Below are 8,858 nucleotides of genomic sequence, written 5' to 3' on the forward strand. Positions count from 1 at the left end.
CACAAAGCAGGGCCATTTCTGCTAGAAGGCCACTGTTCTGGCCCCTCGCCATCACCTGTGCACCCAGCATCTCCAGTGGGCCTTAACCCTGACCTTTTCCTGTCTGCTTGGTGTGGGTGCCAGCACCATCAGCAACTTTTTGGTATTGCCAAGGAGGGGCTGCAGGGTTTGTGGAAAGAGTGCTGAACTGGCAGTTGAAGGATCTGGGTTCAAGTCCTGACTTGGCCACTTACTAACTGTGAGGCCTTGGGCCAATCATTTCTCTTTTCTGAGGCCTAAATTTGTCCCTTTGGTCAATGATAATAATATCAACCTCAAGCAGTTTGGTGAGAGTTAAAGGCAAGGAGGAGTAAACAAATGCCTGGCTTGGGTTTGGCCCACAGTGGAGACTCATTAATGTGGGCTGAATGCTTAAAGTGAAATGAATAGAGGAAGAGTCCTGAGTTCTAGTCCAGGATGTGCCAAATGTGTGTGACCTTCAGAAAGTCTCTTAACTTCTCAGAGCCTCAACTTCCTCAGTAGGAAATGAGAAAATTGGTCTGGGGGCTGGCCGGTCAGCTCATTTGGTTAGAACATGGTGCTGGTAACACCAAGGTCAAGAGTTCGGATCCTCTTACCAGCCAGCTGCCAAAAAAAAGAAAGAAAATTGATCTGGATAATCGCTAGCCTCTTTTCTAGCTCTATTATTCCAGAATTCTGTGATCAGAACCATCAGGGGCTGGACCATGGCTCACTCGGGAGAGTGTGGTGCTGATAACACCAAGTCAAGGGTTAAGATCCCCTATCCCCTTGCCAGTCATCTTTGTATAAGGAAAAATAAAATAAAATAAAAATAACCATCAGGATATCTTCCTCTGCTTCCTTAAGGGCACACGTATGGAGTGTTAAGGGTGTTGGTTGGGGACCTACACACAGAGTGAGAATGCCCCTCTGTCCTAGAGACCTGTATGCTTTGCAGATTAAATGGTAAGGGGCTCCGCTTTGACATCTTGTTGAAGGAAGTAGGTCAGTATGTGTGTATAGGGTGGGGAGGGGTAGAGTACTGGAGGCTTGATAAAGGGATCTAGTGGGTCCATCTGTCACTCAGGTATGGTCTGTCCGTCAGCCATCACTGCCTTCTAGACCCCTGTTCTGAGAAGAGTGCGAGGCTGCAGTACCCATTGAACTACAAACCCAAGGGAGGTGACCCAGATCCCAGCTCTGCTCTCCAGACTCTCACAGTCTAGTTGGGGACCTGCCAGGGACAAATGTTTACCACCAGAAGTACAGTTTGGGCCAGAAACCAGAGCAGCCAGTATGTCCTAAAAGGGTTTCTATGGACAGTGTAGTCAAGATGGTCTGTGACATTAGGCAAGGGTGGCAGGTGTGATCTGCTCTTGAGGGAGAGTTTTTGTGGAGTGGAAAAGGAGGTGGGCAACACATTCCAGAAGTCGAGGCTCTATTCAGCTGGGGGGGGTGGAGCCAGAGGATGTTTCGACAGGAGGGGTGAGCGCCTTCCTTCATGTGGGGACGTTTGAGAGCAGAGTAGGAAACTGAGGCTGAAGAGGAAAGGGGAAAGGAGGGAGCCCACCGCTGCTTCAGGACCTACTGTGTGCCAGCTACTCTTCATCTATCCTCTTACATAAACCTCATACCTTCCAGGGATTTTTCTTATGCTCATTTTACAGAAGAGGCAACTGGGACTCACTCAAAGAACAGGAGCAGGTCACACAGCCAGCGAGGAGCAGAGCCAGGATTGGGAGTGGGGTCCAGACCCCAGCCCCGCCTCACCTCATCCACTCGGAAGCTGCTCAGAGGTTTCCAGGAGAGGAGGATCGTTTGTCAGGAAGGGAAGGGCCTTTTCTCCCGATAAGGATCGAGATTGCCTCACTCCTAGTCAGAGGGATCCATGATTCATACAAACACTGTGTCCAGCTCTATCAGCCGTTATCACCACCCTGATCCAGGACAATTTGATTAAATCCGTTTTCAGTGAAAGGGCTTTCCCAGAAGTCTCCGCTCTTCACAAACACAGGCCTCCTTTTGCTCCCTTGCCCGAGACTCCTCCCTGCCTCCCAACCTCCAAGGTCAGAACATAAGGCAAGAGGAACACTTTGGCACTGTCACTATGAGGAGAAGCTTGGCCAAACAGAGTTCTGCTTAGATTTGTCAACAGCTAATAATACCTTGGCCAAATAAACTGCAGCTGGACTCCCAGAAAGCATTGGTTTTCTGATCCTGGGACTCAAGGGACCTAGAAGAAGGGCAGCATCCACCCAGTGCTGGCCACTGAGAAATTACAATTGCTACCATTTATTGAATGTCCACCCAGGGTTAGCCCTTTGCATGGTGCTTCTAATTTTTCCAACAACCCTGAAGGGTAGTTTCAAGTATTCTCTTCTGACTACATTTCCAGTTTCTTCCTGCTTTGCAGAGAACCAACACTCAGAAAAGTCGTCTTGTCCAAAATCACATAGGTACCAAGCTTACAAAGCCAGAATTCAAAGCCAGGTCTGTTTGATTCCAGAATTCTACTTTGTCCCTCTGTAAGTGTTTGCTGAATGAATGAAAGAATGAATACACAGGTAGATAATGAATGAATGGGATCTGGTTCAGGGACCCAAAGATTGGAAGCCAGCATTAATCTTACCACCTCCTCCTATCTCTAAGTCCTCATCATAATATTGAGATAGTGAAATCAGGTTAAAAGAAATATCAAAAGAAAGTTTAAATGAGAAAACAGGCTTCAAAAGAGCTGGTCATCTGCATCTAAGGACACAATCAACAGAGTGAAAAGACAATATACACAATGGGAGAAAATATTTGTAAAACATGTATGTGGGAAGGGGTTAATATCCAGAATACATTAAAAAAAAAAAAATAACTCCTGCAATTCAACAACAACAACAAAATAACAAAATTAAAAAGTGGGCAAAGGATTTGAACAGACATCTCTCCAAAGAAGATATACAAATGGCCAACAAGTAAGAGGGTACTTCAAAAAGTTTGCAGAACAATAGAATTAAAAGATAATACGAATCTTTTCATGAACTGTTTGAAGTACCCTCAAATATGAAAAGTTGCTGAACATCACTGTATTAGTCCATTTCTGTGGCTTATAACAGAATACCTGAAACTGGGTAATTTATAAAGAACAGAGGTTTATTTGTCTTATGATTCTGGGACAGCTGCATCTGGCACAGGCCTCAGGCTGCTTCTACTCATGGCAGAAAGCAGCAGGCAGCCGGCGGGTACAAGCAGATCACATGGCAAGAGGAAGCAAGAGAGAGGGGAGGTGCTGGGCTCCTTTAAACAACCAGCTCTCCTGGGAACTAATAGTGAGAACTCACTCACTAACCCCTCCCTAGGTTATTAATCTGTTCATGAGAGATCCAGCCCCCATGACCTAAACAGCTCCCAAAACTGCCACATCAGGGATCACATTTTGACATGAGCTTTGGGGAGATGACATATCCAAAGTCTATCAATCACAAATCATTAGGGAAATGCAAATCAAAACCACAACAAAATATCACCTCACACCCATTAGGATGGCTGCTATATTTTAAAAAACAACTATTGGTGAGGACGTGGAGGAATTAGTACCCTTGGGCACTGTTGGCGGGAATATAAAATGGTACAGCCATCATGGAAAACAGTATGGAAGTTCTTCAAAAAATTAAAAATAGAGTTACCATAGGCTCCAGCAATACCACTTCTGGGAATATCCCTAAAAGAATTGAAAGCAGGGTCTTGACGAGCTATCTGTACATCCATGTTCATAGCGCCCTTATTCACAATGACCAAAAGGTGGAAGCAACCCAAGTGTCCATGACAGAGGAATGGATAAACAGAACGTTATATATGCACAAAATGGGATGTTGTTCAGCCTTAAAGAGAATCCTGACACATGCTACAAAATAGGTGAACCTTGAGGACATTATGTTAAGTGAAATATGCCTTTCACAAAAAGACAAATACTACATGATCTCACTTGTAAATGGTATCAAGAGTAGTCAAACTCATAGAAACAGACAGTAGAATGGGAGTTTCCAGGGACTGGGGGAAGGGAGAAACAAGGTGTTATTTAATGGGTATGGAGTTTCAGTTTTGCGAGATGAAAAAGTTCTGGAGTTGGTTGTACACAGTGTGAATATATTTAACAGTACTGAGCTGTGCACATAATAATGGTTAAGTCAGGGCTGGCTGGTTAGCTCAGTTGGTTAGAGCATGGTGCCAACGCCAAGGTCCAGGGTTTGATCCCTGTACTGGCCACCTGCCAAAAAAGAAAATTAAGATGGTAACTTTTATATGTATTTCATAGCAACTTTTAAAAAGAGCTGGGCATGAGACCTAGAGGAAGGAGGGATGGGGCTTGCTGCTTGGTGATGCAGGGAAGCGGTTCTTGGGCTGATTGTATATAAATGAGTTTCAGGTCCCTTTTAGGATCAGAATGCTCCCTGGATTCCTGCCCAGCCTCATGCACAGCTGGCTCTAGAAAGCTAACTCCCTATATCCTCATCACGATCTTAATGTTGGTGAAAATCCATTCACTTTGCCCATTGTCTGACCAATGGCCCCCATGTGTCAGAAGCTGACACTCCAGGGATCAGCTCCAGAACATGGTGGAGGGCGGGCTGGGCTCTCTGGCATGAACCTTATAGATTATCTGATGGGCATCCAGTCCGCCCATCTACCCATCCATCCACCCATCCATTCTTTCAACACGTTTGTTGGGTACAAGCTCTGTACCAGGTCCATCCAGACAGGCCCTGCCCTGATAGAGCTTATGGCCTGGTGGGGGAGATAGACATGTTGTCAGGAGAACGCAGTGTGACATGTGCTGCGGTGAGGGTTCTCTAGGGTACTAGCAAGGGACCTGACACAGTCTGCGATGAGAGCTCACAAAAGAAGTTGTCTAAGGCTGAGATTTAAGAGATAAACAAGACTTAACCAGTAAAGTGGGGAGGAAGAGACTGGGAGAATATGCCTGAGAGAAACAAGAGCATGGGAACTCCCTGGAGAGTTTAGAAAATGCAGGGCCCAGTCGAGGATCTGGAAACAGTTGAGTCTGTCTCTTTGCTGAGCATGAGGCTGGAGCAGTGAGGGTTGAGGCTAAGGAGGAAAGCAAGGACTAGGTCTCGTAGGGACATTTAAGCACTGTTAAAGCACCTCAAGAGGCACGCTTGGAGGGGGCAGATGAGAACCTGAATAAGACCAACTGTGTGGGCCCAGTTGGGAGACAGAGGAGCAGTCAGGGCACCTGGAGTCAGATTCTGGGTCCAGGATTCTTGGAGCTGTAAGCAAGATTCCCACCCCCTACTCCACCTCTCCCTACTGCCTCAGAGCAAGCTAGCCCCCAGGAGGGCGCTTTGAAAACAGCCCCAGTGTACCTCCCTAGCCCTGATATCCTGTGGTCCTCTCTCTGTCCTTGAGAACATACCTGTCCCCTTCTTCAATCGAGGATTTGACTCCTGTCCCTGCACCCTGTCTTCTCTCCTCTAGGCTGGACAGTCCCAGGTCTTGCAAATCATTCCTGGTGCTTGCTAATATGTCCAATCATTCCCGCCTTTCTAGGACCATGTGGGTCGTTCCCCCACAGGCCCCAAGCCCAGTCTGCTCAACTTCAGGTTGCCTCAGTGGCCTTTGTCTGAATGCGTGCCCCACATGTCCTGGTATGAACTTCCTAAAAGCCACCTTTGTGATCCAGTCCCAGTTCTATCTCTGGCTTTTTTTTTTTTTTTTTTTTTAAAGATGACCAGTAAGGGGATCTTAACCCTTGACTTGGTGTTGTCAGCACCACGCTCTCCCAAGTGAGCTAACTGGCCATCCCTATATGGGATCCGAACCCATGGCCTTGGTGTTATCAGCACCACACTCTCCCAAGTGAGCCACGGGCCAGCCCTCTAACTCCAGCTTACCAGCCACCTGCTTCTGAAGACAAACTGGCTTTTGCAAGCCAGCGACCATCTCCTCTCTCTTAGGGCTTTCAGCTGCTCTCTAATCGTTCTGACCAAGAAGGTCAATGGGCAAAGAGCAAGGTAGGTATTTTCCGGTCATGCCTCCTACCTGAGATAGAGCAGAAACCTGTCGCAGGAAAGGCCCCAACAAAGGCTAAAGAAGAGCAGTCACTTACCTGCCATGAGTTGTTCACAGTCCATTAGGAGCCATGAGAAAAAGCACAGTTATTTGCAACATTAATTAAAGAAAAGTGGGGTGGGGCAAACTGGAGAACTGAACAAGGCCTGGCAGAGTGAGGCCTTGGCTGTGATTGCCAGGCAGTGGTTAAGTTCTTGTAATGGGTGTGACAGCTGCAAGCTTCCCACTGACTTTGAGATAAATTAATCACTAATGAGGCCTGGCTGTTGGCGATGCCATAGCCCCCTAACATTGGGCCGCAAAAAAGAATCAACAAAGTTCCCAAAAGCCTAGGACTTTGAAGAGGGCTGTAGGTGGAAGCCAGGAGGTCTCACTGGAATAGCAGCCATCTAATTTGGAAATACTGAGTTTTGTCCCAGCTCCATCAAAGGAACCCAGAGCACAGAGGGCTGAGCCAAGGGCATGAGCAGTCTTGGATTGTCTCTCAGTTACTCCCAAGCTGTGTAACCTTGGACAAGTAACTTCACTGCTCTGAGCCTACATCACAGATTTGGTGTGGAGAGTCAGATAAACTAGAACTCAGAATTTATACATAGTGAATATTGTTCCCTGGGGGGTGAGGCCCAGCCTCATTCTCCTGTGGATCCTCCAGAGCTTCCCATCATAAGAGAAGACTCCTCCAAGATGAGATAGAACCAGAGTACTCTCCTGGGTGTCTGACACCCTTTGTCTATCCCTGTGCTTCCCGGTTCCTGCTCACCTTGCCCTGAGCAGGTGGCAGGTTGGCTGCATGGGAGTGAAGGGGCCATGGCCTGAAGGAGGGTTGGGGGTAGCTAGTCTGTCCTGCGCTACTGTAGTGTGGACCTGAACCCCTTCCCCCACCCTTAAATATTAACTGACTAGCTTTTCTGCTTCTGTAATTAGCTTTCGCAGGGTTTTGCAGGCCCCTGCGGGTGGGACTTTCTGGTAAGGGCAGATGGAGGACTTCCCAAACCGCCCAAAGTTTACCCAGTTCCGGGAAGGGCCTAACCACACAAGGGGTGAGCTGTTGGGCAATTCCCCAGTTCCTCGTCTGTATACCACCCCACTGAAAGCCACCAATGAGTTTAAAAGTAGCCTCAGGTGACCAATAAGCTGTATACAACTCATCCTGTTGCCAAAGTCTGCCTACCAAACTGTATAAAAAGTGCTCGTGTTGAGAGCTCGGGGCCGCTTCTGTCCTGAAGATGGGGCGACTCCAGCATGCTGGAATAAAAAAACCTCTTACTTGATTGCAGCGATCTCTGTCTCCTGGTCTTTGCATGATGAGCCTTCCCAACAAGTAAGATTTGCACTTTCAGGCCAGTCTTACAGTAGCTGCCCACCCGGCCTGACCTGACCCCAGGAGCCCCGCCACCTGGGTCCATCCACACCTCTATGACCACTCTGCACAGGGCACTGGGGATCTCTCTCACACAGACCCCACTGGCTCCAGGAGTGTCTCGGTGGCATAACAGCCCAGGGCACGCCATTGTACATCCTGGAAATGTGGTTATTATCTCCCAGTCCTGACCCACACAAACCCATGTTCCAACTACACAGAACCTTCTGTTCTTTAAACCTCACCACACTTCTGCATCTTTGCCCAGACTGAGCTCATTGCCCGAAACAACCTCCCTGCCACCCTGCCTTATCCTGGCACACACAGATCATCATACTCTGGTAATTACCAGAAACACGGATTGAGCTCCTGCTGTGCAGTGAGGGGTGAGGAGGAGCGAAGGTACCAAGAGACGACCTGCGATTTCCTCCAAACCACAACCTGCCCTCCCCAACACACGTGTGCACTCACGCCACCCTCCAGCCTTAGTTCACCCTTCCCTTTGCTTGAGCTCCTTCCCTGGTCACCTCATGGCCATATTAGACTCAACTCTCAAGCCTTAGCTGGGAAACCGTCTCCTCCAGGAGTCCTTGCTTGGCACCCCTATGCTCTCCTTTCACCAGAGCTCCTGCGCTGGTTTGGATCTCCCTCAAGGCACTCACTAAACATGTCTGAAGTCTGGCTGGCTCTGTGTCCTTGGGCCCCAGCTTCCCCGTCTGAACAGTAACACCGAAGTCATGATGTAGTTGTTGTACAGAGTCGATGAAACAGTACACTTACCAGCTTGTACTAAATGCTAACAACTGTTAGCTCTTATCACCAGCAGCAGCGGCCCTTTGATCTCTGTATCCTTAGCACTGAGCACAGGGCCGAATACAAATTGGTGCCACATACTCATTTGGTAGATGGATAGATAAATGCAGAGAGTGAGTGTGTTTCCAAAATATAAGACAATCTTTGCTAGTCTTCCAGGGCAGTGGGGGTAGGGGGTGGAGAGGCCAGGAAGAGCGTGAAAGAAATAAACCTTTATAGTACAGCTACCACACATCAACGCTTGACATACACAAGTTGTTTAATTTGAGCCTTGCAATAGGAAGATATTACTGCAGAATGAGGAAGTGGCTATTCTGAGAGGGTAAGTCAGTGGATCAGTGCCACAAAGCAAGTAAGAAGAAATAATCAGGACTGGTGTCTTTGACAGTTGAGGGCTTGCACCAGGCTTTGGCTGCCCAGGTTCAACTTAGACTGGAATCTCCCATCCGGGGCCCTGTATAAACTGCTCAGCTGAGAACCTGCCTTTTGGGGAATAAAAGGACAGAGGAAAGACCTGGCTAAGGAGGAGGGCTTGGGGTCTTGCCCCCCAGCTGTGGGAGTCTCCAAGCACCCTTCCTTCTCCAGTTCCTCCAGCAGCAGCCCTTAG

The sequence above is a fragment of the Cynocephalus volans genome, chromosome 10 (assembly GCF_027409185.1).
Source record: "Cynocephalus volans isolate mCynVol1 chromosome 10, mCynVol1.pri, whole genome shotgun sequence".
Taxonomy (NCBI): Eukaryota; Metazoa; Chordata; class Mammalia; order Dermoptera; family Cynocephalidae; genus Cynocephalus; species Cynocephalus volans.